Source organism: Calliopsis andreniformis, chromosome 4, assembly GCF_051401765.1.
Source record: "Calliopsis andreniformis isolate RMS-2024a chromosome 4, iyCalAndr_principal, whole genome shotgun sequence".
Classification (NCBI taxonomy): Eukaryota; Metazoa; Arthropoda; class Insecta; order Hymenoptera; family Andrenidae; genus Calliopsis; species Calliopsis andreniformis.
In genome coordinates, this window is record NC_135065.1 from 3553707 (window position 1) to 3579146 (window position 25440).

A 25440-nucleotide genomic window follows, 5' to 3' on the forward strand; every position below is an offset into this window, starting at 1 on the left:
AGATTCTGAAACGCGTGATTTCACCGCGCATCGGCGATTTATGAGGCGCCAGAAATCCGACTTTCTCCCGCTGCGCAGGTTACCCGTACCGCTCCCGATGGAAAGCGTGGAAAGAGCAGCCCGTAGTCGGACAATGGGCAATTTTCCGTGCAGACGAGAAGTTTCGTGGCCGGCCTCGACGACGATTAGATAGGCGCCAGGGTAATGGCGGGAGGTCCAATCTGCATTCGTAATGACGAACGTGGAAGGTGACACAGTGTCTGACCTCGGTGTGGGGACATCGGCCATCTATTAACCCCTGGGGCCACACGAACCCTCCCCGAGTCGTCTGCTTCTCTGTCACAGGGAACCATCCCGTGCAACCCCATGCTACCACGGCCCCTTAACGATCCCCCGACCACCGCTGCACGGTTCACCATTCTCCTGGTGTAACCCCATCTTCCAAAGAACATATGTATGTATATCCCTTATGCAGCTAGGGGGATCTCCTATGAATTTGAAGCATTCTGTATTAAGTACAGTGGTGGGTATTTAGTGATGAACAAGTTGCTCTAAACGTTCTAAGCTACATGTTAGAATATGTAACGTGAGAACAGTTGATTGTATGTGCTAGCAGGTATGTATATTCGTTATGCAGCTAGGGGGATCTCCTATGAATTTGAAGCATTCTGTATTAAGTACAGTGGTGGGTATTTAGTGATGAACAAGTTTCTCTAAACGTTCTAAGCTACATGTTAGAATATGTAACGTGAGCACAGTTGATTGTATGTGCAAGCAGGTATGTGTATTCGTTATGCAGCTAGGGAGATCTCCTATGAATTTGAAGCATTCTGTATTAAGTACAGTGGTGGGTACTTAGTGATGAACAAGTTGCTCTAAACGTTCTAAGCTACATGTTAGAATATGTAACGTGAGAACAGTTGATTGTATGTGCTAGCAGGTATGTATATCCCTTATGCAGCTAGGGGGATCTCCTATGAATTTGAACCATTCTGTATTAAGTACAGTGGTGGGTATTTAGTGATGAACAAGTTGCTCTAAACGTTCTAAGCTAGATGTTAGAATATGTAACGTGAGCAGAGTTGATTGTATGTGCAAGCAGGTATGTGTATTCGTTATGCAGCTAGGGAGATCTCCTATGAATTTGAAGCATTCTGTATTAAGTACAGTGGTGGGTATTTAGTGATGAACAAGTTGCTCTAAACGTTCTAAGCTACATGTTAGAATATGTAACGTGAGCACAGTTGATTGTATGTGCAAGCAGGTATGTATATTCGTTATGCAGCTATGATCTTCTATGAATTTGAAGCATTCTGTATTAAGTACAGTGGTGGGTATTTAGTGATAAACAAGTTGCTCTAAACGTTCTAAGCTACATGTTAGAATATGTAACGTGAGCACAGTTGATTGTATGTGCAAGCAGGTATGTGTATTCGTTATGCAGCTAGGGAGATCTCCTATGAATTTGAAGCATTCTGTATTAAGTACAGTGGTGGGTACTTAGTGATGAACAAGTTGCTCTAAACGTTCTAAGCTACATGTTAGAATATGTAACGTGAGAACAGTTGATTGTATGTGCTAGCAGGTATGTATATCCCTTATGCAGCTAGGGGGATCTCCTATGAATTTGAACCATTCTGTATTAAGTACAGTGGTGGGTATTTAGTGATGAACAAGTTGCTCTAAACGTTCTAAGCTAGATGTTAGAATATGTAACGTGAGCAGAGTTGATTGTATGTGCAAGCAGGTATGTGTATTCGTTATGCAGCTAGGGAGATCTCCTATGAATTTGAAGCATTCTGTATTAAGTACAGTGGTGGGTATTTAGTGATGAACAAGTTGCTCTAAACGTTCTAAGCTACATGTTAGAATATGTAACGTGAGCACAGTTGATTGTATGTGCAAGCAGGTATGTATATTCGTTATGCAGCTATGAGCTTCTACGAATTTGAAGCATTTTGGATTAAGTACAGTGGTGGGTATTTAGTGATGAACAAGTTGCTCTAAACGTTCTAAGCTACATGTTAGAATATGTAACGTGAGCACAGTTGATTGTATGTGCAAGCAGGTATGTATATTCGTTATGCAGCTATGATCTTCTATGAATTTGAAGCATTTTGGATTGAGTACAGTGGTGGGTATTTAGTGATGAACAAGTTGCTTCAAATGTCCTGAAGGATGTTACATATTGGAATATCTAACGTAAGTACAGTTGATTGTTTGTGCAAGGCTGAGAGAAACTAATATCTTGCAATGCACTGACTTGCTTAAACAACAGGTATATATGTTTCAATATTTGTGGGAGAAAAATAGGATTCTTTCAGAAAAAATTGAGTTTAGTGTGAAGTGAAAGTGACTTTAATGCTTTGAATTCTCAGTTACATAGATGATGTGGTTATTATTCCGTCGTGAGAGTACTAGTATATTATGGTTAATTATTAGATAAGATCTGTTACAAATACTTGAGAAATTATTAGTTACGTATAAAGGCAGCTGATAATATTGAAAGTCTTAGGATAAAAACAGCAAAGATGTGAGAAAGTTAGTAAAATAAATGAAGAATAATCATTATTTAGCATTCTACTGTGATATGCAGATTTGTAATTCGTGAAAAATATTTGTGTAAAATTTGAATATTCTTATTCACAAGCTATTTTTAGTATTTATTATTTAGGTTTAGTCCTTAAGTGTACTTTCAATCTTGGTTTTCAACAACTGAATTATTTTATTTAACGTTGATTTTTACTAAACTGGAAAACAGAACTCAAATTTCCAAATCATAATAACCTAATGAAGGATTATATCAATTTTCAAATAATTACATTGACACTTATTAAACAATTATTAGTTTAAGCTTGCAGAGGGCCGCAGCCCCGATAATATACTTAATGGTTAACCCTTAATTATTTGAATTATAAAAAACCATATTGTTTACTGATTATCCATGATGTAAATGCAAGAGCAAATATTTTGATTATTATATTTTTGTAAATTAAATTGATATGCAATGATTTTGTACTACGCAAAAAGCTGAAATAGATCAAAACATAAATTTTTAGAATTAAAACACTTTTATAATTGGATTTATAAATGGAATAAATCTGCTTAAAGTTATATCCGACTAGCCATGAATTTACTAATGCATAGGTACTTAATCTCTAAAACTCACATTTAGTATTCACTATAAATTCCCAACTAAATTGAAGTGCTTACATTAGATATATTTAAAGTATCCACTAAATAGCATATGAAAAGAGATAATTGAAAATGTCATCAAACTTATGATAAAATAGAAATGAATAAATTCAAATTGCAGTAGCATATCATAGAAACTAACGCACACAACATTTTGCAATTAACCACCATTGGTTTCATTTCTATCAGTTGTATCTTTTGCACACAATAGCTCGTTAATTCTTATTACTTCATTAAACGTCTATAGTATAATTACAGAGCTGTGGTCGACAATGCATTCTGCATATAGCACTGTTCTCATTATGCCAGAACGCAAGCAGTCAGATCGCGGAACAATTCATTATAACTCGCTAATTGTATGTAATTTTATTGATACAACTTACTGTAATATCCAACGATTCGAATAAGCCTATATAACGCACATAAGCTTGATTAACGATCCATTTTTTCTATTATTATCTAATTACGCTTGATCATGGTTCAGCCAGTTAATTAGAATTTTATGTACGATGTATTCGGATTTCTACAATTACACCCTGCACAATCATCGACTGCGTTAATTAAGCAATCGAGGATTCTGGTGAATCGGGTTCTGGGGTATACACATAATTGATATCAAATAACACAAATCTTTGCAAGCTTACTACCTTTAAGTATGAATAAATACGAATCAATTTAAAAACCTTCAAAGGGATTGCTTTGGCTATCGAGTCACCTGAACATAAAAGTTAGCTTCATTAATCTCTACCTTTGAGTTTCCATGTTTCGTTAAGGAAATAAACAGGGTTCAACTCTGCTCGTAAACTCTACTCCTCTCTCTGCAAACTACATTTACTTTCACATAGAAATCGAAAATTCAAACATTTTTCACCCGTACGATTGTTACGATTATCGGACAAAGTTTAGCGAAGCAACATTCATTAACGCTGATCGCTTGGCTCTCAACTGTATGGGTTCAGTTAAGACCGAAACTTTAGTCGAAGGTCTCAGTGTCTTCTGATGCATTAGAAAGTATAATGCTTATGTTTTATAGATCTTGGCTCTGAAACACCGACGTGAGTGCAAAGATGCACGCAGAGGATATGTTGCGGGAGGATACGATTTTCTATCGCGCAAACACAAACAGCTGGTTGCATGTGTTGACCACCGAAGTCTGTGCCTTCTGTATTTTTCTTCTCCCAAGAGTTTCGAGTCCGAAGAGAATTTACGTATACCGCCTGTGAATGTGCATATGTGTTGCTTCTGGGAACCTGGACTTCGAGTATTACGTAACTATGAAACCGTCGCATTGAAGGCTGTTTACTTGCCCTTTATGTTTGGTCCCCTTTACATAGATTTACATCGACTGAACAACTACAGTTTAGAATGTCATTGAAGTGTGGTAAGTGAAATGGGTTCCAGTGTTTCTAACAATGGGTAAGTTTAGATACTTAGCACTAACATTCTGTACTTAAGAAGTTGTGTGTATCTGATGGTAAGCAAATGATGCAGAAGGGGATTGAAAATGAATGATCTTTTGCGCAAAAAGTATGAGAGACAGTTAAACCAACAGTTGCTTTTGTTAGAAAATATTAAATTCGACTTAGAAATTATTGTTTCTTGAGTGATAGTCAATTGTAATCCAAATGATGTATCTAAAGGTAGATAAAGTTTGAAAACAAATTAAGAATAAAAATTCTAGTTGATTTCACTTTGATCTAATTCCGAACTTCATATTTTTGCAGAACGAATTCTTTAACATTTAGTGTTTTTATATTGGTTCTTCGAATGATTATCGAATCGATGAATTTCAGCATACTCAATCTTTCGAATGTTCTTTTCAATATTTGAAATGATTAATATGTAAAGAAGTTATAACAAAATCAATCCTCCTCGTGAATCGTTGTACTTCAGTTAACCGTTGAGATTTTAAAACACATAAATATAATTTTGAAAAACTAGTTATGAAGATCATTGCCTTTGGACTTCTCAAAATCGCCAATATTTACTCTTACTGACTTGAAAATCCATGCATCATTCATCTGTTGCTTTGTCCAATTAAGTGTATCATTTAATTTGAATCTATTTTTATAATATTACTGCAGACTACTCGAATCACTATGAAATGATTATAATTTGAAATATTCCCTGTATTTCCTCAATACAGATCGCATGTGACAAGCTTTGATTTTGCAAAGTGACATAACAACGTTTTGCGATGTTAAAGCAAAACAGCAAAGGCGAGGTTGAGCAACCCTCATCAGAACTAGTACCACCACTACGATAGAGAAGTTACTCGTCAAATATTTACTCTAGGTGATGCTGGCACAGAGAGACTTCCTGATCCCCTCGATGCATCAAGTCCAAAGAGATGGGAGGGTAGCGTGAAAAATATCTTGTCGATTTAAATTTCTGGTTATTCGCACGCATTGCTTAAATACTTCGATTCTCGTTACAGAGTCCTTCGATTTTCGTTACATATGTTTAAGAATTACACGTTAAACTCACATGGTCTGTGTTTAAAGTAATATTAGGCTAATGCTTTAGGTTATCGTCTTCTTATTACAGCTAATGTGTTTTCACTATTTGTGATTGACTTATTATTATATCAGGGCTATAAGAAAAGAATATGACTACTCATATTTTCTGTTTTTTTACAGAGGACTAGTTTTAAAATTCAAAATGTGTTTAACTAACCCAACATTATCAAAACTATGTTTTTATACAGTTGTAGGACTCAATAAGAATAGATTTGTGAATACAAGAATTGCACTACCTTAAAAATATTAATCTTTCGGATATAACTCATATCTGCATGTACACAGTGGCTGTAGCTACACGTTGTGTTAGTGGACATTAAAGATTTCACTTAATTTATAGATACGCTGTGAATGGTTTTCCAAATGAAAGTTTATATAATATAAATAACACTAGAATAATGAAAACGAATTGGAAATATGTTTCAGTTTTCAAATAGCATAGCGTGAACTATACTTCTGATATCCTCTGTACCTATTTCTATGAGTTTATTTATGAAATAATTATTCGACAAGCTAAATTTTCAAGAGGTCAAAAATTACGTTTTCTGAGTTCTACCATTTTTGAAGTACATGAAGTATATGTAAGTCATTTTAAGGTACCTATTAATAGTTTAACGATGAAAGTCAAGAAAACCTTGTAGAATATTTCCGAAGAAGGCCCTATACCAAATAACACCTAAATAAAGCAACTAAGATCCCACATACACAACGAAACTACGAACTCGTAAATTTGATTATTCTCCACAGTATTCGTTATCCGGTACGTGATAGATTTAAAAGCATCCAGGAGATAATGAATAGAAAAAAAATGCGTCAGATCGGTCGAACGAACAGGTGTCTGAACACTAAACATTCCGAGTGCGTTTCGGTTAGTTCTATGAACGTCCACAGGACTTTGAAGCATACAATAGTCGCGTACCTTACTCGAACCTAGAACACTGCGCTGATTGGAGGGATCAAAGCCTGCACGGCTAGCCGGTATTTAATCATCCGACCGTTGAAGAACGCATCTGCTATCAATTGGAGCTCCTATCAAAACCTCTGTTCACCTCGTTTTGCACTTGTTCCTGCCCTCCTTTCATTTTTCTTCCTTTGCTTATTTTCGTTATTATCTATACGTTCGTCTGATTGTCCTTATAAATTGAAGGTACACTCGAAAAAGTCTACTGTAGAGGGACGTTGCTCAGAAAAAGTTAGGAAGTTAAATTGGAAAGCTACTCTGAGTGGGTTATCCAGTTACTGTATTTTGTTCGTAAGGACAAACCTTACTGGTTTTCATCTGGCTAATTGTACCTCTTGGCTCTGTCTCATTCTGTTCACGGTAGTTTAAAGATTTTTATCCAGTTTCCTTAGCGTGTCGCTGCTTTGTAACACACGTTCGATAGTTAATCAACAATCGAAAATTAATTACTGTAAAGTACTAAATAAAAGAATATATTCGATTTGCAAATGATTTTAAATGAACGTGTTTTTGCAAACTTTTAATTAAAAAAATAAATAACCTTTTGCTTGCAATCTTGCAGACAGATTGCAACAAATTCATATTATATTCAGTTAAATATTCATTTGTACTTTTTGCAGAGTGGACATAAAGTATGCAGATTGTGTGGAATATCCATTAATTTCTTTAATACATACTTGTGTTATTATTTTCATTGGATCGATAAAAAGATTGACTTATCGAAGGAAATAATTGCACAAATTATTCTACATAATATAATTTACAATATCGGGGGAGAAATATCGATTTCAGTTCATTTTCTGATTTTTAATCATTTGGAATATTTCAGAAGCGTTCTGCAGGAATTTCCACATCAATTATATTGCATCAATTAGTTTGTTAAAGTGTACGTTTTACTTCTACCACAGTATCGGATATCGCTTATTCTCTTCGTAAAAACAGGCTCGTTATTGTTAGCGAAACTTTTCTGAACGACTTCGAAGTGTCGAGTAATATTTGCACATCCCATATTCTTATTTCATTCTACGTACATTTTCTATACGTATCAGCATCCAACATATGTCGTATCATATATTAAATTAGAAATTTGTTTCAATGTCAGTCGAATTTCGATACAAATTTCGCGCTCTCTCCACACGGATAATGCTTAAGCTCGATGTACAAAGAGCGACAATGAATTTTACGCATGACGAAATCTCTCTTCTCTCCTACAAGACTCGATACTTGATTCAGGATGAGAATGGATTCGATTGGAGGAAGTCACCTTTTTTTTCCCTCCTTCTTTCGTCTCCTTCGAGCACTCCTCCTTTTTTTAACGAAGCGAAAATACCAACTGCTAGCCATTGGTTAGCTCGTCCGTAAATTGGTTACTGGACTTCTACGAGGATACGAGTTTTCCGATGCCACCCACAGACTCTGGTGGACAGGTAAACGGAAACTCATTGTCCTTCCGTTTTATCAATTTCTTTCTTTCTTCACCTTGCAAACTCTCAAAATTAATGTCTGTGTGTTTTTTGCGATACTAATTTTATCTTATTGATATAGATTACTGGAAATATTTATTGCATTACTCAATGTTCTCTTATGTATTGCATAAAAGGAGCTTTAAGACGGTTTTTTGGGATGGCGTTTTCGAAATTAGAAAGTATTTTGTTTTATTAGAAAGAACAACCGCAACAATTACTCGTTTTTGGGTTTTCGAATTTTAGGCCTTCTTTATTGTGTATTATAACTAAATGATTATTCTTGCACACTGCTAGGAGAAAAGTTTCTAAGTTCATTACATACAGTTAGTATTAGAAAAATATTGTTAATGTTAGTACTTCCAAAATGAAGATATCTTGACGAAAATTGGATCGATATTAACATCTTTAAAACGATGCTACAAAATTTGTGCATATCATATAAACTTTATGGATAATAGAATATATGTATTCAATCGTGTGTGTGATATAATATTCCTACAGAAGTTTTGTACTACTCAACAAAATTGTGCCATAGAAAAATTTTGAAATAATATTTGCCAACTTTGATTGATGATAATTTCACGAAAAATCATAATAGGATACTGATTTTCCTTCTAAATTAAAATCTGAGATTTTTGCTTTAGGTTACTATATATCGATTTTAAATTAAATATATCTCTATTATTGTAACCCCTTAAATCTGAGGGCATGTTTGTCCTATTAAAACTTGCAAAGTTTGACGGAATGCGTAAATCTGCTAAAATTTTTTTCTCTGTTTTCAGCTGCAGAAAGCTCGAACCTTCCTCTTTAATTTAAAAAAAGGAGTAAGTCGATTTTTTTTCGTGAGGTTACAGAATTTTAAAATCTCCTAGAGGTACACATGACGAAAATGCATGGGTTGCTTTAAAGTGCTATAGCTTTGTGAAAAAACGTCGTAGCGACTTGCTTTTTCTTCTTAATTGAAGGGAAACGTGTGAGATATATGTATACAACTGTAAATGGCATTCCAGAAAAAATTGTAATAAATCTGTACGTTTCGTCAGACTTCGTAATTTTTTGAATACGATAAATACCCTCAGATTTAAAGAGTTAGAGTCGTAAGGCTGCATTAAGCTTAAAATTGAGAAATACTAACTTCAAATAAAGATTCCAACCTTTATTTAAAAGAAAAATTATCATCTAAAGATAATTTTTTGTGGACTTATCGTCAGTCAAAGTTGGCCAATTTTTTCCCAAATTTTTCTAAGCCATAATTTTTTTAGCATTGTATAATTACAAGACCATATGATCCACCCTGATATTATTATATCAAATTTCAATGCATAATGAAAATTTAGTATGCCTGATATCAATTTCTTATTGTATGCTATTTTGGATTGTGTATAGTGTAATACAATGTAATATAGAATATAAATAAAAAAAAAAAAAAAAACAAAGACAAATAACAAGTGTCTTCGGGAATAGAGTAAGAGTGTCAATTAGTGTGAGGTGACCGATTACTGTGACTTTCCTTTCTTTCCACGTAATATAAAATGATGCACTGTCAAACTGAAAATTTTTTTAAATAAAACTTTGTTTTCAGTTTAAAAATACTATAACTTGTTACACATGGAAATAAAAGAGAGGTGATATAATAATTTGGAGCCCCATTCTACAGACATGAAGATTTTTCATATAAAACATAATATATTTATACTTCTAGGACATTGAAAACACAACTGTGCAGTAATTGGCACACAATATATGTCCCCTTCATTTCTACGTGTGCCAGTAATTGGTGCCCAAGCTTTCTTTGTATTTTAATTAACATTTAAAGCGTTCCTAATATTTTAGTTACGAAATAGTTCCCATTACTAAAAAAAATACCAGAACTCAATTGAAATACATTGAAAGGAACGAAACAACGAAGCACCGTTTAATTTAATCAAAACTGAGAAAGTTAACCTTAATTGCACAGTAATTGGTACACGTACCCCAGATCAAGTTAAATAACCTCCACACTTTTCTCCCCACATTCAAATCGTTACGTCGAACAATACTATACATATCGAAGCGCAAACACTCACCGAAAGTAACATCCTTCCATCCCCTTGCAACAGACACCCCACGTCTCTCCGTAATCGCATCAAGTGTTCAAATCGTTCCCATCGAAGCCGTAAACCAGCCTGTAACTCCAGCCTGGAGCGCGCTCGTTCGCGAAAAACGAAGAAACCGAGCCGAGGACGGCGCAGACGAAAAACTTTTATTAACACCATTGCAGCGCGAAAAAGTAATCGCGACGATCGACGTAAAATCGCGCGCCCCTTTTGTAAGCACCTCCACAGCGCGTTTAATAAAACAGTTGCGATCGGGGGTAGAAGCCACGATCGAGCATTATATTTCCACCGATTAATTATCTTGTAGCAACACCGCCGAACCCCGACCATCGATCTTCGTGCAACCTCGGCGGGGCTCGGCGGCGATCGGCCAGCGTCGCGCATTACTTCGCGAGCGTCGAAAGGGCGGTGGGGCTCGCGAAGTTTCGGCCGCGGCGCTTTCGTTCATTCGTCGCCCAGCGCTCGGTGCGCGTGTTTGCCGCGGTCTCGCGTGTGACGCGGTTCGTCTTTGACGTGTGCCGTGTGTCATCGTCGTTGACGATCCTTAGTAGTGATTTAACGCCGTTCACATCCTCTCGATGCCACGAGGCGAACACTGTCACCGTGCGACGAAAAAGTGCATCGATCATTTCTGTAAAACATTTGAAAAGTGAAGTGTGTTCAAACGGCGCTACATTGAAGCGTGTCGCGCTGTGACGTCTCACGTCGGCAGGAGTCACGAGGATCTGATCGCGCACAGTGGTGCAGATGGAGTTTAATGCAGTGTCACGAAGTGCATGATAAAGTATATACGAGAAGCGCATTCGAACGTGGAAGGTATTGTCGCGGGTCGTGGTTTTTGTTCAGCGGCAGAGCGTGAGTCGAGGGATCGCGAAAGGTTAGGTTAGATGCGAGCAGACGACGTACTTTGAGGGTCACGTGTTGAGTGTGAAATACTGTTTGCGTGGGAATCGTTCTGGCTAATTAGTAATGCAGGGTTTTGCATTCTGAGGAATTTTGGGTTAGTTGTGATAGGGGGATAATAGAATCACTGCAATTAAGTGTTGCGTTACGCGTAGAGGAGTCGAGGCAGTTTTTCAGTGATGAAACTCGACGCATAGCGCGCCGTGAACGCGCCGTATTTCAAGTCCTGGGCACGTGACAATTAATTTCAATTAGTTTTTGCTCGTTAGATTTAACGAACTGTGGCGACTATGCTTCTTTTTTACGTTTTGTTTCTTCAGTCACTGCTTCACTTTTTGATAAGCTTCAATTCGACGCTTAACGTTGTACTGGGTTACCTGCAGAGTAATTGTTTCTCGTATCCACCACGGTTTTATGTAATTCAGCTTCATTTTTTAATCAAATTTTGCTTCTTCATATATTCAACATTTTTTCCCTTCAGTTTACCTCGCGTGTATCCACTCGGGATGAAAATTAGGTTGGAATTAAAAGCCTCGGTGATTATGAGCCGTAGATGAATATTCATGGCGACATGAGAAATATTTCGGATAGTTAGCTTTCTGATGCAGTCCAGCGTGATTCTTCCTTGTTTTCGCCGAAGCTCGTTGCTCTTCCCGTCTAGACTTAAATGTATTTCACAGGGGAGATCGTTTCTCGAGACTGAACCGAGCGACTTTATTCTATTTACGAAGGAATACGAGCATAGACTTCTATTGGGAGAGGGTTCAAGGTTCAGCCAGGCGGAGCAATAAAGAAGAATCCGCGAAGGATCGAAGAGGATCGCGATAAATATCGGAGCAGGGAAGGCGTTGGAACGCAGCGATTTCGCGGTCGCGGACCCTGAATGGAGCCACGTGATTGGATCTCGCAGCGAGCCAATAATTTGCAATTAAGCCGCGTAATCAACATTGTCGACGGGTCCTGCCAGCATGAAAGAGATAACGTTATCCGACAAAAATCCCTGTCAGCTGTACGTGTCCACTCCGGTTCGAGCGAGACGACTAATAAAATCGAACAGTCATTTTGTGGCGCCAAGCAATTAAGCTCCAATTGCCGCGATACTTTCTCGTGGTTTAGACTCCAATTTTGAACTGTGATGGGTGTCTCTGACCTTTTAGGTGTCGGTTACAGTGTTTACTCGAAATGAGTTCTTAGTTTGACGTTGATGGTGAGCTTGTACTTTGTGGTCCAAGGTTTTAGGGTAGATTCTGGTGGTTAGTTTTGAAAGTGGCTTGAGAAAGAAATTCGTTTCTTATTACTCCATGAAACTGTTGAAGTAGCAGTGAATTTAGAACGCAAGGACATTTATGGGGACTGTATTTACAATTAACTGAAAATTCAACAATAATTGTTATTATATTTGACTGAAACACGCTGCTGAGTTTTTTGTTAGGCATTATGGGCTACTTTTTTATATTTTTAAGTAGATAAAAAATAATATGATTATCATAACCGAAGACAGTCAAGAAAATTCGTGTATAGTATTTAGAAGATGTAGAAATGAAATTTCTTTTTAGTGAAAAATACAATAAAACTTATTAACCAGCCTAATAATAATATATTTGATAGATGTATGTTATAATACAGGATAATAAGTTAATGTTTATACCTCTTCAAATTTATATAACTGGGGATGCTAGTGTCTAGAACAAAGACTGTCAAATACAGTCGACACTCAGCTATACAGGCTGCTACACCTTCGTCAATTGCAATTATCTCTCCTGCTGAACTGCGTTAGACTCGACATATTTATGAATCCGTTTCTATTCATGTCGCTACAGTTAGCTATTCTCTGACACTCTGGTGCTAATTGGTTTAATGTTAATCACCGCGAAGATTTCAATTAACGGTGTCTTATAATTACGACACTTCCAGATGCTGAGTTGGTTTAAAGCCTTACGTCGAAAGAATCAACTCGTGCATATATAGACCAGTAATAATCTTAATTCACACATTATTCACGAAAGGTTTTCCACGTTGCCAGTTCATAAATCCCACATTTAATGAACCATTTAATCTCCATCTGCAGTGGGGACTATTCGTTCAGTTCTTAATAGAACCATTGCCAGAAGTGGTAACAGTTACGTGATCCAGGCGTTTGAAAAAATTGAATATTTTACGCGACCCTGAAAAATAGCTGGGACTAAGAGCGAAAGTCAAATGGGATATACGTGTGCAGGATTGTCCTTAGGTGCTAGGATTCTCCTAGAGTGATATCATGCTGCGTTCTAACTCGTTTGAATGCGCTTCTGAGCAAACGTTCTGAACCAGTCCCGTATAACTGTGACAACGTGAGCGCGTAATGCAAATTAAATAAACGTTCCTGCTAATCATCAGCCAGTGTGTCAGTGTTGTATTGTGTAACGAAGTGTAAACCAGGGAATTCGTGAAACACCGGCAATCGTTGACGAATTTGGTAGTCGGTGACTGGATTACGGCGAAATGTATTTGTGTTGAGAAGAGTATGATTGTTGTCGAGGAACTTGTCGGCGATTCGTGGGCATTAATCGTTTCGACGACTTGAATGATCCAGCTCTGTGTTTTGGTAAGTTCGTGGATGAAATACATTTTTTTTATTCGTATTATTAAACGTTACGTTAAAATTACCAGGAAATAGAGAGTTATGAAGCAAATGAGGAAATATGTAACATGTTAACTGCCACGTGCCATTTTTCCACAGTTTCACGCTATTTTATGATTTTTAAATTGTAGCTACTATTTAAAATGAGAATATTTCATAATTTAACGGTAATATTTTACATTATTCATGATAGTTTTCATTTGTTTGAAAATTTATAAAGATTGCAGAAGCAGTATATAGTAAGACAAGCTGTGCTTCATATTTTAAATTAAGCTAGCATCGATCGATACTTTAAACTTTGTTTCCGCGAATATTTCGAAAAGGAGTGAAAATAGTTTATTTTGTGGTTTTGATTCATTTTTTAAATATTAATTCCTCTTTCTTGTATTAATCGATTGGTTGGTAATATACACTGATTCTTCTACTGGAATTCATGATTCTACAGATAAGATATTAAGTGTATCCCTCATATGTTTCACTCGTTCTGTATGTTTGCATTTGAAAATTGTTGTATATTTAAGGATACTGTTAGTAATTATGTTATATTCCTGTAGATACAATGTTATGTATCTTTGAACATCAAATAGATGACATTCAGATTTATTGTCCCTTATAAACTGAGATCTTAATTGTAACCAGCATTCATGAAATGGGAGTTGATTGAAGTGGAAAGGGTTAATGAGAGTAAACGAAGTGTAAAGCATTAGGAATACATGAGTAACCATATTAGTGAAGAGTTCCGTTTTTTGACCTTAAAAATAAGTCTCGCATAATATGGTTTACTTTCAATGGTAAAATAATGTCTGCTCGACTGCCATCGTATTTAATGAAACCTATTTTTCTTGTTTTTTTTCTTTGAAAAACACATTTTTTAGTCGTGTCGCTTTTGTAATACATGTTTGATTTGGTATACAATAAACTAAATGAAATCAATTACTGAATTCTTACAAAGAAAATTATTTTGCTTTTAGAAACTACATTTGGATAGGAAAAATCGTGTTTTTTAAATCTTTAATTAAACTTTTTAATATCCTATTTTATTATTCTGTATGATTGTGAAAATAATATGAGTACAGTAACTCACATATTTGCCTAGGTAATTCTAAATTTTTAGAATTCTCGTGCTAGCGTTTATTTCTTAGAATTTGGAGTATGAAAACTTCTTGCAATGTATTTGTCTACATCTTGCTGTGATCTTTCATACTCTGATTGCATACATATAGATTACTGTCTACAGTTTTTTCACTCTGTCTTGGAGTCTTTGAGTATGACTTACAAGTTTTTCATTTTTGAAATATTCTTCATTTTTAGCTGCTACATTTTTCCTCGATTTACAAAAGTTTTAAAGTAGAATATACCTACATATAGATGCGACTGATTATAATTATGTATTTTATTTGAGTCAAACAAGACGACTTCGCCATTTTTCTATTTTAATTAGTATGTTTGGATGTACTTCACTCTTTTTTTTATCAAATTTCTGTGATCTTTCTCTTCATTAATAATTTTGTACACGGACCTAATAGACGCAGTTTTAATTAAACACATTTGAATTTTTCTACTTATCTTAAGATAATTGAAAAGTTAAAACATGGTAATTAATAGATATTATAACAGGTATAATCAACAAATATTAAAATCCATGCTGAAAGCATCGTACATTTTTGGAAGCGTTAAAGCCTCTGTATCCGTTTAACAGGCAATCTGCTTGGTCATCTAGTGCAGGTGTGATTTTTTCAGCAGAACAAAAGTTCCTTTTAAACTGGAACATTTTTTCACTTTCAATAAAAATGGAACGTCACCCTTTATTCAAAATTTAATGAATAAAAGTCTGAAAAAATAGGCTATCATTTGAAACTACTTTTTGGAAGAGAGAAGATAACAGTGAAAGATTAACTAATAACGAAACGCCTAACTGAAAATTTTAGTAGTGTAGTTCAATGTATAGTCATGCTAATTATTTAGCCATAGTTGAATTGAACTAATAGTTATAATTCTATCAAAATTGTCCATTACTAGAACAATCAGAATAAAGTTAAACAAGATCTGCATTTGTCATGACTAGAACAGTTATAAAACAAATAAAAAGTTAGTCGAAGATTAAGTCGCCTCTTTCAGCATCGCAGTTTCCAGCATAATTGGTTTTTGTTATATCTTTTATTCGACAATATTCTCTATATTTCAATTACTTTAAAAGCGTACATAAGTTGTAAAAAAGTCGACTTAAGTTACCTATATAAAAGTTTGTGAGCATTTTCTTCTACTGGTGCTTCCTAGGGTTAATGTACATGGCGTTAAAGAATAATGTGCTTGTTCTATACTACATTATATGGGTATATTCTTCATTTTCATAATAGTACATGTTTTAACTTTATAATTGAAATATTCAGAACATGGAGGAGTTTTGTAACATTTTTGTGAAAATTGAGTTTTCTTAACGACTCAAGACAGTTTCTGATATCTTTTACGCTGAACTCTTAAGAGAAAATGCAAGAAAAATAACTTTCAATCTTAGTTCAGTAGAAAACAAATATTCACCGATGACATAACACTGTCATTTTTCAAAGCTTTTAGTTATTATAAAAAGTACTTTTTTGGAGCGTGAACTAAATACTGAAACATGTATTATCGATGGTATCAAAGGCATGAATGAAGAAGAATGAATACAAACAGCGTAAAAACGTTTTCACTATCTCCACAGAATAAATGAAAGCACAATTTTGATTCAATATAAAATCATACCCTGCAGCTACCTTGGTATGACTATTTATTGCATTATTAATAAGATTCATATATTTATTACTGTTCATCCATCTTCCAAATTTCGTCATTTTTTATCATAGCGCTTATATTAAGCACTATGATTTATATGATTAAGTTTAGTCTACTGTAATTTATCAAAGAAATTCTAGATGTGTGTATACTAAATTATAATACCTGGCACATATTGAATTAAAATTTATATATTTACTAATATATTCGAGAGTGCACTTATATAAGTAAATGATGCTCTCTGACAAAAAGAACACTCAGTAAAATGTAAGAGTACTGTTCCACCAATTACAATTGATCTCTACACGAAAGTAAAGCTAGTTTCTCCTTAGGGTACCTAAAAACCTCAACACATAGTTGCAAATACGATTGAACAGATATCGTCATGGTAATTGCACTTTATCGGGCGTTTGGAAAGAAAGGGTCGAGAATGAATGCAAATACCGCTACGAAGTGTAACATTGTGGAAACGTAAAACGAAGCCTGACGATACCTGCACGCGAGAGCGTTTCAATCGAGGCACACCGCGACGAGACGAAATTTAAAAAAGGAACGGCTCAACGGGCGCAGATTTATAGAAATGCAAAACCTTCCGGTGTGCGACACGCGTTTCATCGAAACGTTCGAAACCCTGAGTTTTCGAAAAATAAAAAAAGAAGGGAGGTGGGAGCGAAGAAAAAAAGAATTTATCGAGGTTCGACAAAATGCATTTCCGATTTATGCCTCAGGAGAGCCGCATTTTCGACGCACCTTCGAGACGATTTTCATTGAGATCGAATATGTGAAATATTCATGTCCCCGGAGACGTATAAAATCCATTTTATCTGGAATGTCGCGGAACAGGTGCTTTTTTTTTTTTTTCATTTCGACGGAAATACGAATGCTTATCTGGCATACCGTTTCTGGGTTCGTCAGTGCCCCTTTAATAGGGGAGAGTTCTTTAAAACCGGGTTAATGCGACCTTAATTAGTTGCATTTCATAAGTGGAGCTTTAAATGCGTAGATTCGAAAGGAAAAAAAGGAATAGTTGGACACGTAGGATGGATAATTATGCAGACCTAAATTTTCCGCTTAACGGAGTTAAATTTTGCACGGAGGAGAATTGATTATCAAAGGAAACGAGATACTCCAATGCCTGGACTGAGCGTTTTTCTTAAGTGAATTCTGGCAGAAATTAATTTAGGCACATTTTAGAGCGGAGGGATCTTATGCAAAATAAATAACTATTGGTTGCAAGAATTGGGACGTTTGATTTGGCTTTTGTCAAAGGTTAGAGTTCAACGACGGAATGAAGTTCGGGGAAATTGAATAGGGGAGGATTATTATGATGTTGTTGAAATGTTGATATGCAATGAGAATGAGTTAGTACATAATAACTTTTTATAGTGTTTGATGTAACATTTCTGGCCAAACATGTACATGTTCTTTTCATTGAATTTGAGTACGATATATATTGTTAATGTGTAAGTTAATGAGTATGTAAAAACTTGTGGTGCTGTTAAGTTTAGATTTCGTTTTGAATTTTACAATAAAAATAAAAATTTCTCAAGCTAAATACTTGATTATTATAATACTCTTTCAAGACACTTTACTCATAAACTTGAGTAGCAAAACTATTAAGTATGAACGCTTAAGCTATGTCTACACTGTTGTCTGGACACAAAGACAGTGAAAAGTCCAACTGCATGTGCTTGAAAATGCATAATGTTTTAGTTACACACTACAAAGAAGAAGAGAATAAATGTTGCTCGTTATTGCCTCAGTGTAGACATATCTTTAGAAACAAAATACAAAACTTGCTCAAAATATGAGAGATGGTATGTACACTCTAGCTCATAAGTGTCAGAACATCTGTAATTTTGTTATTTGTTTTGTTTATGAACCTTTAACCACAGTAATCGCATAGTATGTATAATTTCATCTTTTCAGTATTAGTTATACGATATAAAAATGATGATATTAGTTATTCTGTATTAAGAATTATAAAAAAAGTGTATTCCTTTTGGTTTATGACGAATCTGATAAGTTCGACAAGTAATAATTCATTATCTTCATTTGCATCAATGTACAAACATATCACGCTTTGACTTTGGTTTCTGTGTCGAAAAAAACTTTAAAAATTTAATATCTTTTTTTCGCGAGATTTTCAGGCTATGAATACATAATTCTTTCTTTCATACATGTACCATTAATTGAAAAAAATACTAACTCTTCCCTGAAAGACTATTTCTTTTTTTAGATTTAAATGCAAATATGTCAAGTGTTCTAACACTTATGAGCGAGAGTGCCTGTGTAGAGTATTGATCAGTCCACGAATAATTACACATAAATAAATGCAAACTGTTTTACAACTAGAAATGAAAGTCTTCAGATTGGTTCGAGGCAGTAACGTTTCTTCCGAAAGCACGTTCGATCGAATAATGTAATTCAGAATATTGGAGTAGCTTAGACAATAGAGGGCGTTAAGGGTGGCGCGGATACGAGCATGGATATGCGAAATTTCGAAGCGTGATTCAAGCAAGGTGTAGGAAGTCAACCGTGGTTGCCGAAGTCTAGAGCGTGCCAAGCCTATTTCGAAAGAGTTACTGGGCGACGCTAATGTCAGTAATACCAACCCTCCAACCGTCGCTGTATTTCTACCCCAAAGCTGCTGCACCCGCGTACTGGAATCTGTCCAACGGATATACATACCTTACGCTAGTCACTGTCCCGTTTCCGAAAACTGGGCGATTGTTAAAAAGGGCAGGATTCGCGCAATATACGATCACACGATAACCAGGAAGCAGTTCTTAACTCACTCGTCAGTTTTACTCTAGGCTATCTCTGTATAAGCTAAAAGTTTAGTTTCATTGTGCATAGATATTATTATGAAGTTATAAGGTACATATGTCGCTTCATAGAAGCTTGAATATCATTAAAGATAGAGGGTTAAAAATTATTCAAATATTGATGTTAAAGGGCCACTTTCGAAAAATGTCACGAATTTGTATCGAGAAAAATATTAGTACATACTGATCGTTGTTTTTGTTATACATTTTTGTGAGTACATGAAACTTGAATTACTGCAAATGTTGATATGTTATATATAATATATGTGAAGTAGATTGAAGAGTGTCTAAATATCTTCAGTAATGGATTATTCTTTTCTTCCTGAAATCTGTATTCTATGTTACCCTAAAATAATGATGGCATGAAGGTAATCACATAAGACATAAGTGAGAGTAGTGTTTAATTAGAGTTGTTTATCCTAGTTTATTAAACAATTCTGAAAATCTTAAAAAAGAAATTAGATAAACAGACCTTGCATGTCTGTAAAAGACAAAAGCATCTATTTTAAGTATTAAGCAGGATGCAAATCCTTATGCTGCACTTGACAGTTCTAAACTTTTTGTGAATAGAAAATTTGCAGAAGTTTATGGATTTGCATTTCATCGATGAAGACACGTAGAAGTTTTCTTGTGTAATAAACTGTAAGTGTTTTATTTCGTTACATAATGAGAAAAGTTCTGAACGTATGTGAATACATCAGTTTCGTCTACTTTAAGTTTGGAGACTATTCGTTTGCTGGGTGAAATATTCGGGTGAGATATGGCAAAGAAGTAGTGCCATGGAGACGCAGCCAGTATTCATTTTCACGTTCCATTTCCTGATACTCACTGTGCAAGGTGCTTTCAAGGACCATTCAAAGTTTCTGAACACTGCTCTTTTCGTCACACTTCCTCGGTGAAAATAATCGAATTGAATACTTTCGAGACACTGATGTAGTGCTATTACAGTGAAGGATATAGGCTTCTCGCACGAAACTGCAAAGTACTTAGTTGTGAAGGTTGTTGCAATAAAGGTATACTTATGTTTCGAATTTCCTATATACATAAGTTAGAACTTCTGCATGAAATATTTAGCGTACTCAGAATGCATAGAGTCAAGGAACTGCTTTTACCTAGATGTTTAATTCTTCTGTTGTAAGTTTTGTACATTTATCTTTAGACAAATACTTGTACAACATTTCTTCTCATTTCTGTCACACGAAACTAAGTATATCAGTTTCTGCCATGTTAAATGTACCTAGAATTACTAGCCACATGAATTTTCCACGTATTATTCCCATCACGCCCTAATAACGTTCATATTTTGTTTATTAGTCTCGTGTATGAAAAATTCTAAAGAATGCACTTCTTTGATTTCACTCGCGCAAGTTGCAACAAGCGCTGAACACGTATCTGTCTTCCATGGGTAGCATTGTGTACAAAGTATGTAATAACGGCTGTTTCGTGGCTCCCAACAAAGAAAGGACAAATATAGCTTGATTTAATTTCTCCAGTGTCCTCTGCGTGTGTGGCGCAGGACAGGTCCACGATGGAAAGTCTTGAAATTCTCGAGCGACACCAGGCCAATTTCTAAAAGGGTTCGCCAAGTGGACGACAAACATGCGCTTTTGAATTTCCCTGCCGTTCTATTCTGCGAAGAATGGTGCTAGTAAGCGTTGCGACTAAGTGCTTTGCTGTTCAGATTCGAGCCTTTCGAATATACCATGGCTCACTGACAATGAGCCTCGAGTTGTTTATTTGTCTTGACCTCGTGCACTGTTTGCGAATCTCTCATCATTTCTGATACCACATTGTTTCCGTCGTGGACTTCTTTCCACGGCGCACAACGAATCTCACGTGTCTTCGTTTAGCAAGCGTTAACAGAAACTAGTGTGTAATTTGGGACCTTTGTTGCGAGCTACCGAACGGGATATCGTTTTAGGGGAATCGATATGTATATTAAATAGATACAAGGGTATTAATACAAGGGTATTAAGCTACAAGGAAGGTTGCATTTTCGAAAATCGTTGGTATACTACGTTCTAGGTATAAGCTTAGACGGTGACAAGATTAGAAACAAAATGTGAATACATGGAGGAACTAATGACCTAGATATCTGGATTATATATCTGATTATAATTTTCTCTAGTAAATGTCTTGACCAGAAATAAGGAAAGTCAGACATAAATTCTAGTTCTTACTCACCCATACGATATGTAAATGAGTGTCTGCTACCATCTAAGATTTTCGTATCCTCTGGAAAATTGATTAAAAAAGGAACCTCCAGCTAACTCATTTCTAGAAAATCAGGGAACGAAACTTTCTCAAATAACAACTCTGAGTGTACCTCGATTTTTCAGTTTTAATAAAGTTGTATCAGTACCAAGTCATAAGTACTATTTATCTCGCTCCAATCTAACATAACTTTCACTCCAATTTTTCCAATATTCGTGGTTCATTCCTCGCCCGATGTTACGCAAGGATAACATTTTCTGAGAAGTTTGCGAGTTCTATTCACGATGGTGTTATCAAAGTTGCCCTGTCCAAGGCGAGCAAGATCAATCCCGAGGGGCCAGGGAAACGCCTCGGCAAAGACACGTCCGCGATTAAACGGTTGTTTTAATTTTAAGGTTGAAATTTCAACTAAGATTACGGGCTTAGAAGAGAAAAACTCTCGAGTGTAACGGGTTAATCCTCGGTTACTTCGAAATTACGGTAGATAAATTGTCCACGTCCACGACACTTCTCGTCGTTAGCCCGAAATGCTGGTAATCTTTTCAAGTCCCAGTCGTTCGCGTGGAACAGAAATACCAGAAACAATAATAAAATGGTGGAAAGAATGAGCGGCGAAGGGTGGGGGGAGGCGAGGGGGGAGCAATCACGATACGCATTTAACCGTAATTGGAAGGGAATGTGGAGGCGAGTACGGGAAATTTCTAGAAAAGTTTCCAGTTGCACGCACATGTACGAACACAGGGATAGGCTGTCTGAGGGTTGGTAATGTTAGCGTACGCGTTGGGGGAATAACGTAGGGGTGGTGGATGGGTACTGGGGATATCGGACTGACATGGGAGAAAGGATTTTAATATAAAATGCCAAGCGTTCCGAGTCCTCGGTTCCAAAGCTTTGGTCGGACCTTGACAGGCGAAAGCGTTTTCGCGTCCGTCGGATCAAGTTTCTTTTCTCGGTGTCGTGTGCCTTTGACTCCTCGCATCCCTTTTATCGCTACGGTTCAAACTCGATCTCCTGTGTAATTAACGGATTACTGACGGAGTTCTCGCGTTTCATCGGAGACGTGAACATATTTTCGCTTCTTTCAGTGACCGCTGGAAATTGTTGTGTATGCCTTTGTGGCGCATTTGCGTGATGCAGCTTTCGTTGCTCGAAGTAATAGAAAAGTAATAGGAAAGGATTTTTGCATAATGGGACTCTATCTTGTTTGATCTTGGCTGATATAGTGGAGGATGATTTATTGACTTCTTTCACTTGAAACATTTTTGCTATTTCAGGGAGCAAAAGGGGAAATGGTGGGGTAGAATATCGTGGTTTCAAGGAATATCATGTAATAAGAATTGTTTCTTTCTGATTCCATGTGTAAGGGGAATCTGAAGATTAACTTTACTTTTTTTTAGCAATTAATGCTGGAGTGGAAAGTATTGAAGTACGTTTGACTTATTAGCTTTTGAAGTATTTACCTTTTAATTCAGTATTCATAAAAGACATTCCCTAACTGTAGCTAGATAACGAAATCGACACACAGAATGGAATAAAAAAGGAATGTCATTTTTATCATCTTGAATATTTTGTCAAGATTTTTAAAATGTTTGATGAAATTGTTTGTAATTATATTTCTTTTAAATCGTGTAAGTACTTCAAATGAACAATATTAGCCAGGATTAAATTATTAATAATAATTACTGCCTACTACTTTAAGGAAATGAAAAAATAGATTTTCTAAGTATTTTATAGAAATCGTAACTTAATTGTGTTCGATCTGATAGTTAAAGGTATTCTGTCTTCTGATGAGTATGTACCTGCATATATTTTCATATCAATTTTTATATTGTCGCTGAGATTGTTTGTATAGAATATAAGTGATTGTACAACATGTTTGATTGATATTGAAGTATATTATATCGAAGGCACTTGAACTTACTAAAAAATGTTCCAGCGACAATTATTACATCCATGCAGATTCACCAATCTCTGTTTTGACAGGTATACTCGCGAATGTGGAATTGCACTGACATCGATTTTGATCAACATGATGCGCCTTTTCACTAGCAATAATGTGTGCTGAAGTATATAAACATAATGTTTATGAATAGACAGTAAACAGCTGTCTTTGCCAATATTATCTCTTGGAAAATGGCACTGATAAAAACAGGCATCACTGTATGTGATTATGTATGTACGAATTTCATGAAAATTATAAATTTCATCTGCATATAAAATAGCAGTCTCAAACGTGCATTTAATCGATAACCATATGTTAAGTATACCCTTGAGTACGCACATTCGTATAAACTTCTGCTAGGATAAATGTTTAACTTCTATGAAACACATGCATATATCCTAGAACATTTTGTGCAGTAAATCAATGTAGTAAATGTGATAGTGGAACTTTTAAACATAGTTACCTTTGCAATTTCGATGTAAATGCTGGGACGTCGAATATTGTTAGACCTGTTGTGTGCGTTTTCTATCTTATGAGATAGATGAACTTACACTTCGCACGCCGAATTAACTTTGTGCGAATACTTTTAGTTCGATAGTGGACTGTATAAATTGTTGTTGTAGCGATTCAAAACCTTTTCTCTAATGAACTTTATTCTGGTTTGTCGGACAAATACGAAGCAAAATCACCAAATTCTCGCGGCAGTCTTCATATTTATACGTTAGGTTGTGCTGTTTCAAATTAAGCGTACATCTCATTGGTCCTTGTAAAAAAGAGGGGGTAACAAGAAAACAGAGTTCAAACGGAGTGGGGTTGACAGAATTAAGCTAGAAGTGGGAATTTCTGGGTTTTTCCAACGGTCATCGGAAGTTACCGACTGCATCCCCGATGACCCACGCCGCTAATCCGACTAATGATTTACAGCTAGCAATAAAAAACCAAGGAGCACCTCGACTTGGAGTGAACATATGGAAAACATAAAAATTATGACTAAATTCAAACCCTGGTACAACGTGTCGACAGCTAATAAACTAAATTTTGGCAAGTAACGGTTCCTTGGATATTTACTGCTGCTACGACAAATAATGTAAGAGGGTTCGCTACGCGACAAGACCAACTTATCTGACACAGCTCTAAAGTCTAAATTTTAACTGGTACTGTTTTGTCACTTCTGTAAAAGTCAGTTAAAACGTGTTCTGTACTCTCATTGTCAGTATACGTACATGTATTAAGATGCAGCGAGAAGTTTATTTCTGTGTGCAATCCAAGCACAACATGTGATCCTAAACATACTTTGCTTACTAACCCGGTTCATTACTAAGAAAATATCAACATTTACTTCGTAATAAAGCATCCTCCACACGATGAGACTTACATTGCGACATGTCTCGAGACATGGTTTGAAATTACTTGGGCTTACTTCGAACCTCTTTGCCTCTTTGAAGATTGAATAAGAGTCAAAATAATTCGAAGTGGTCTGGTTCCGTCACTAATCGCGAGCATGACTCGAGGCAAGTCTCATCATGTACTCTAGGAAGTTGTTGGGACGACACTTAAATCCACCTGTGTCGCCGCTATAGTTACCGATTAGTATATTTAACCGATTCTAATACATAATGAAGGTTCACATGACCCAACTGTATAATTGTATTCATGTAGGCAACTTTATTTCGCCACGATCAATTAAACCCACATTTTTTTAATCTGCCAACTTACTAGCTGTACACAATAGCGTAGGGGATACTTACATGTTACGTTGCAAAGATGTAAGATATTAAGTCGCGGATTTATTGCTATAAGCCTTCAGGGCTAGGAGTCGTGGACAGCTGGTCACCAACTCTTGACGTGGGTTAGTAACACCGTCCATGTCTCGACTAAAAAGGGGCTTCAGAAAGCTGAGAAGATCGTCTTCCCCTTTTTCAGC

At 35.9% G+C, this 25440-nt stretch overlaps 1 long non-coding RNA gene across 1 annotated transcript in view; it reads left to right on the forward strand.

Annotated features, from left to right (window-relative positions):
* The first annotated feature begins 13666 nt into the window (after positions 1-13666).
* The window catches only part of LOC143178572 (uncharacterized), a 126103-nt gene continuing 114329 nt past the window's right edge, over positions 13667-25440 (forward strand). Inside the window, exon 1 of the long non-coding RNA XR_013001811.1 lies at positions 13667-13724. This is a non-coding gene — a long non-coding RNA (uncharacterized LOC143178572). The remainder of the gene's footprint in view (positions 13725-25440) is intronic.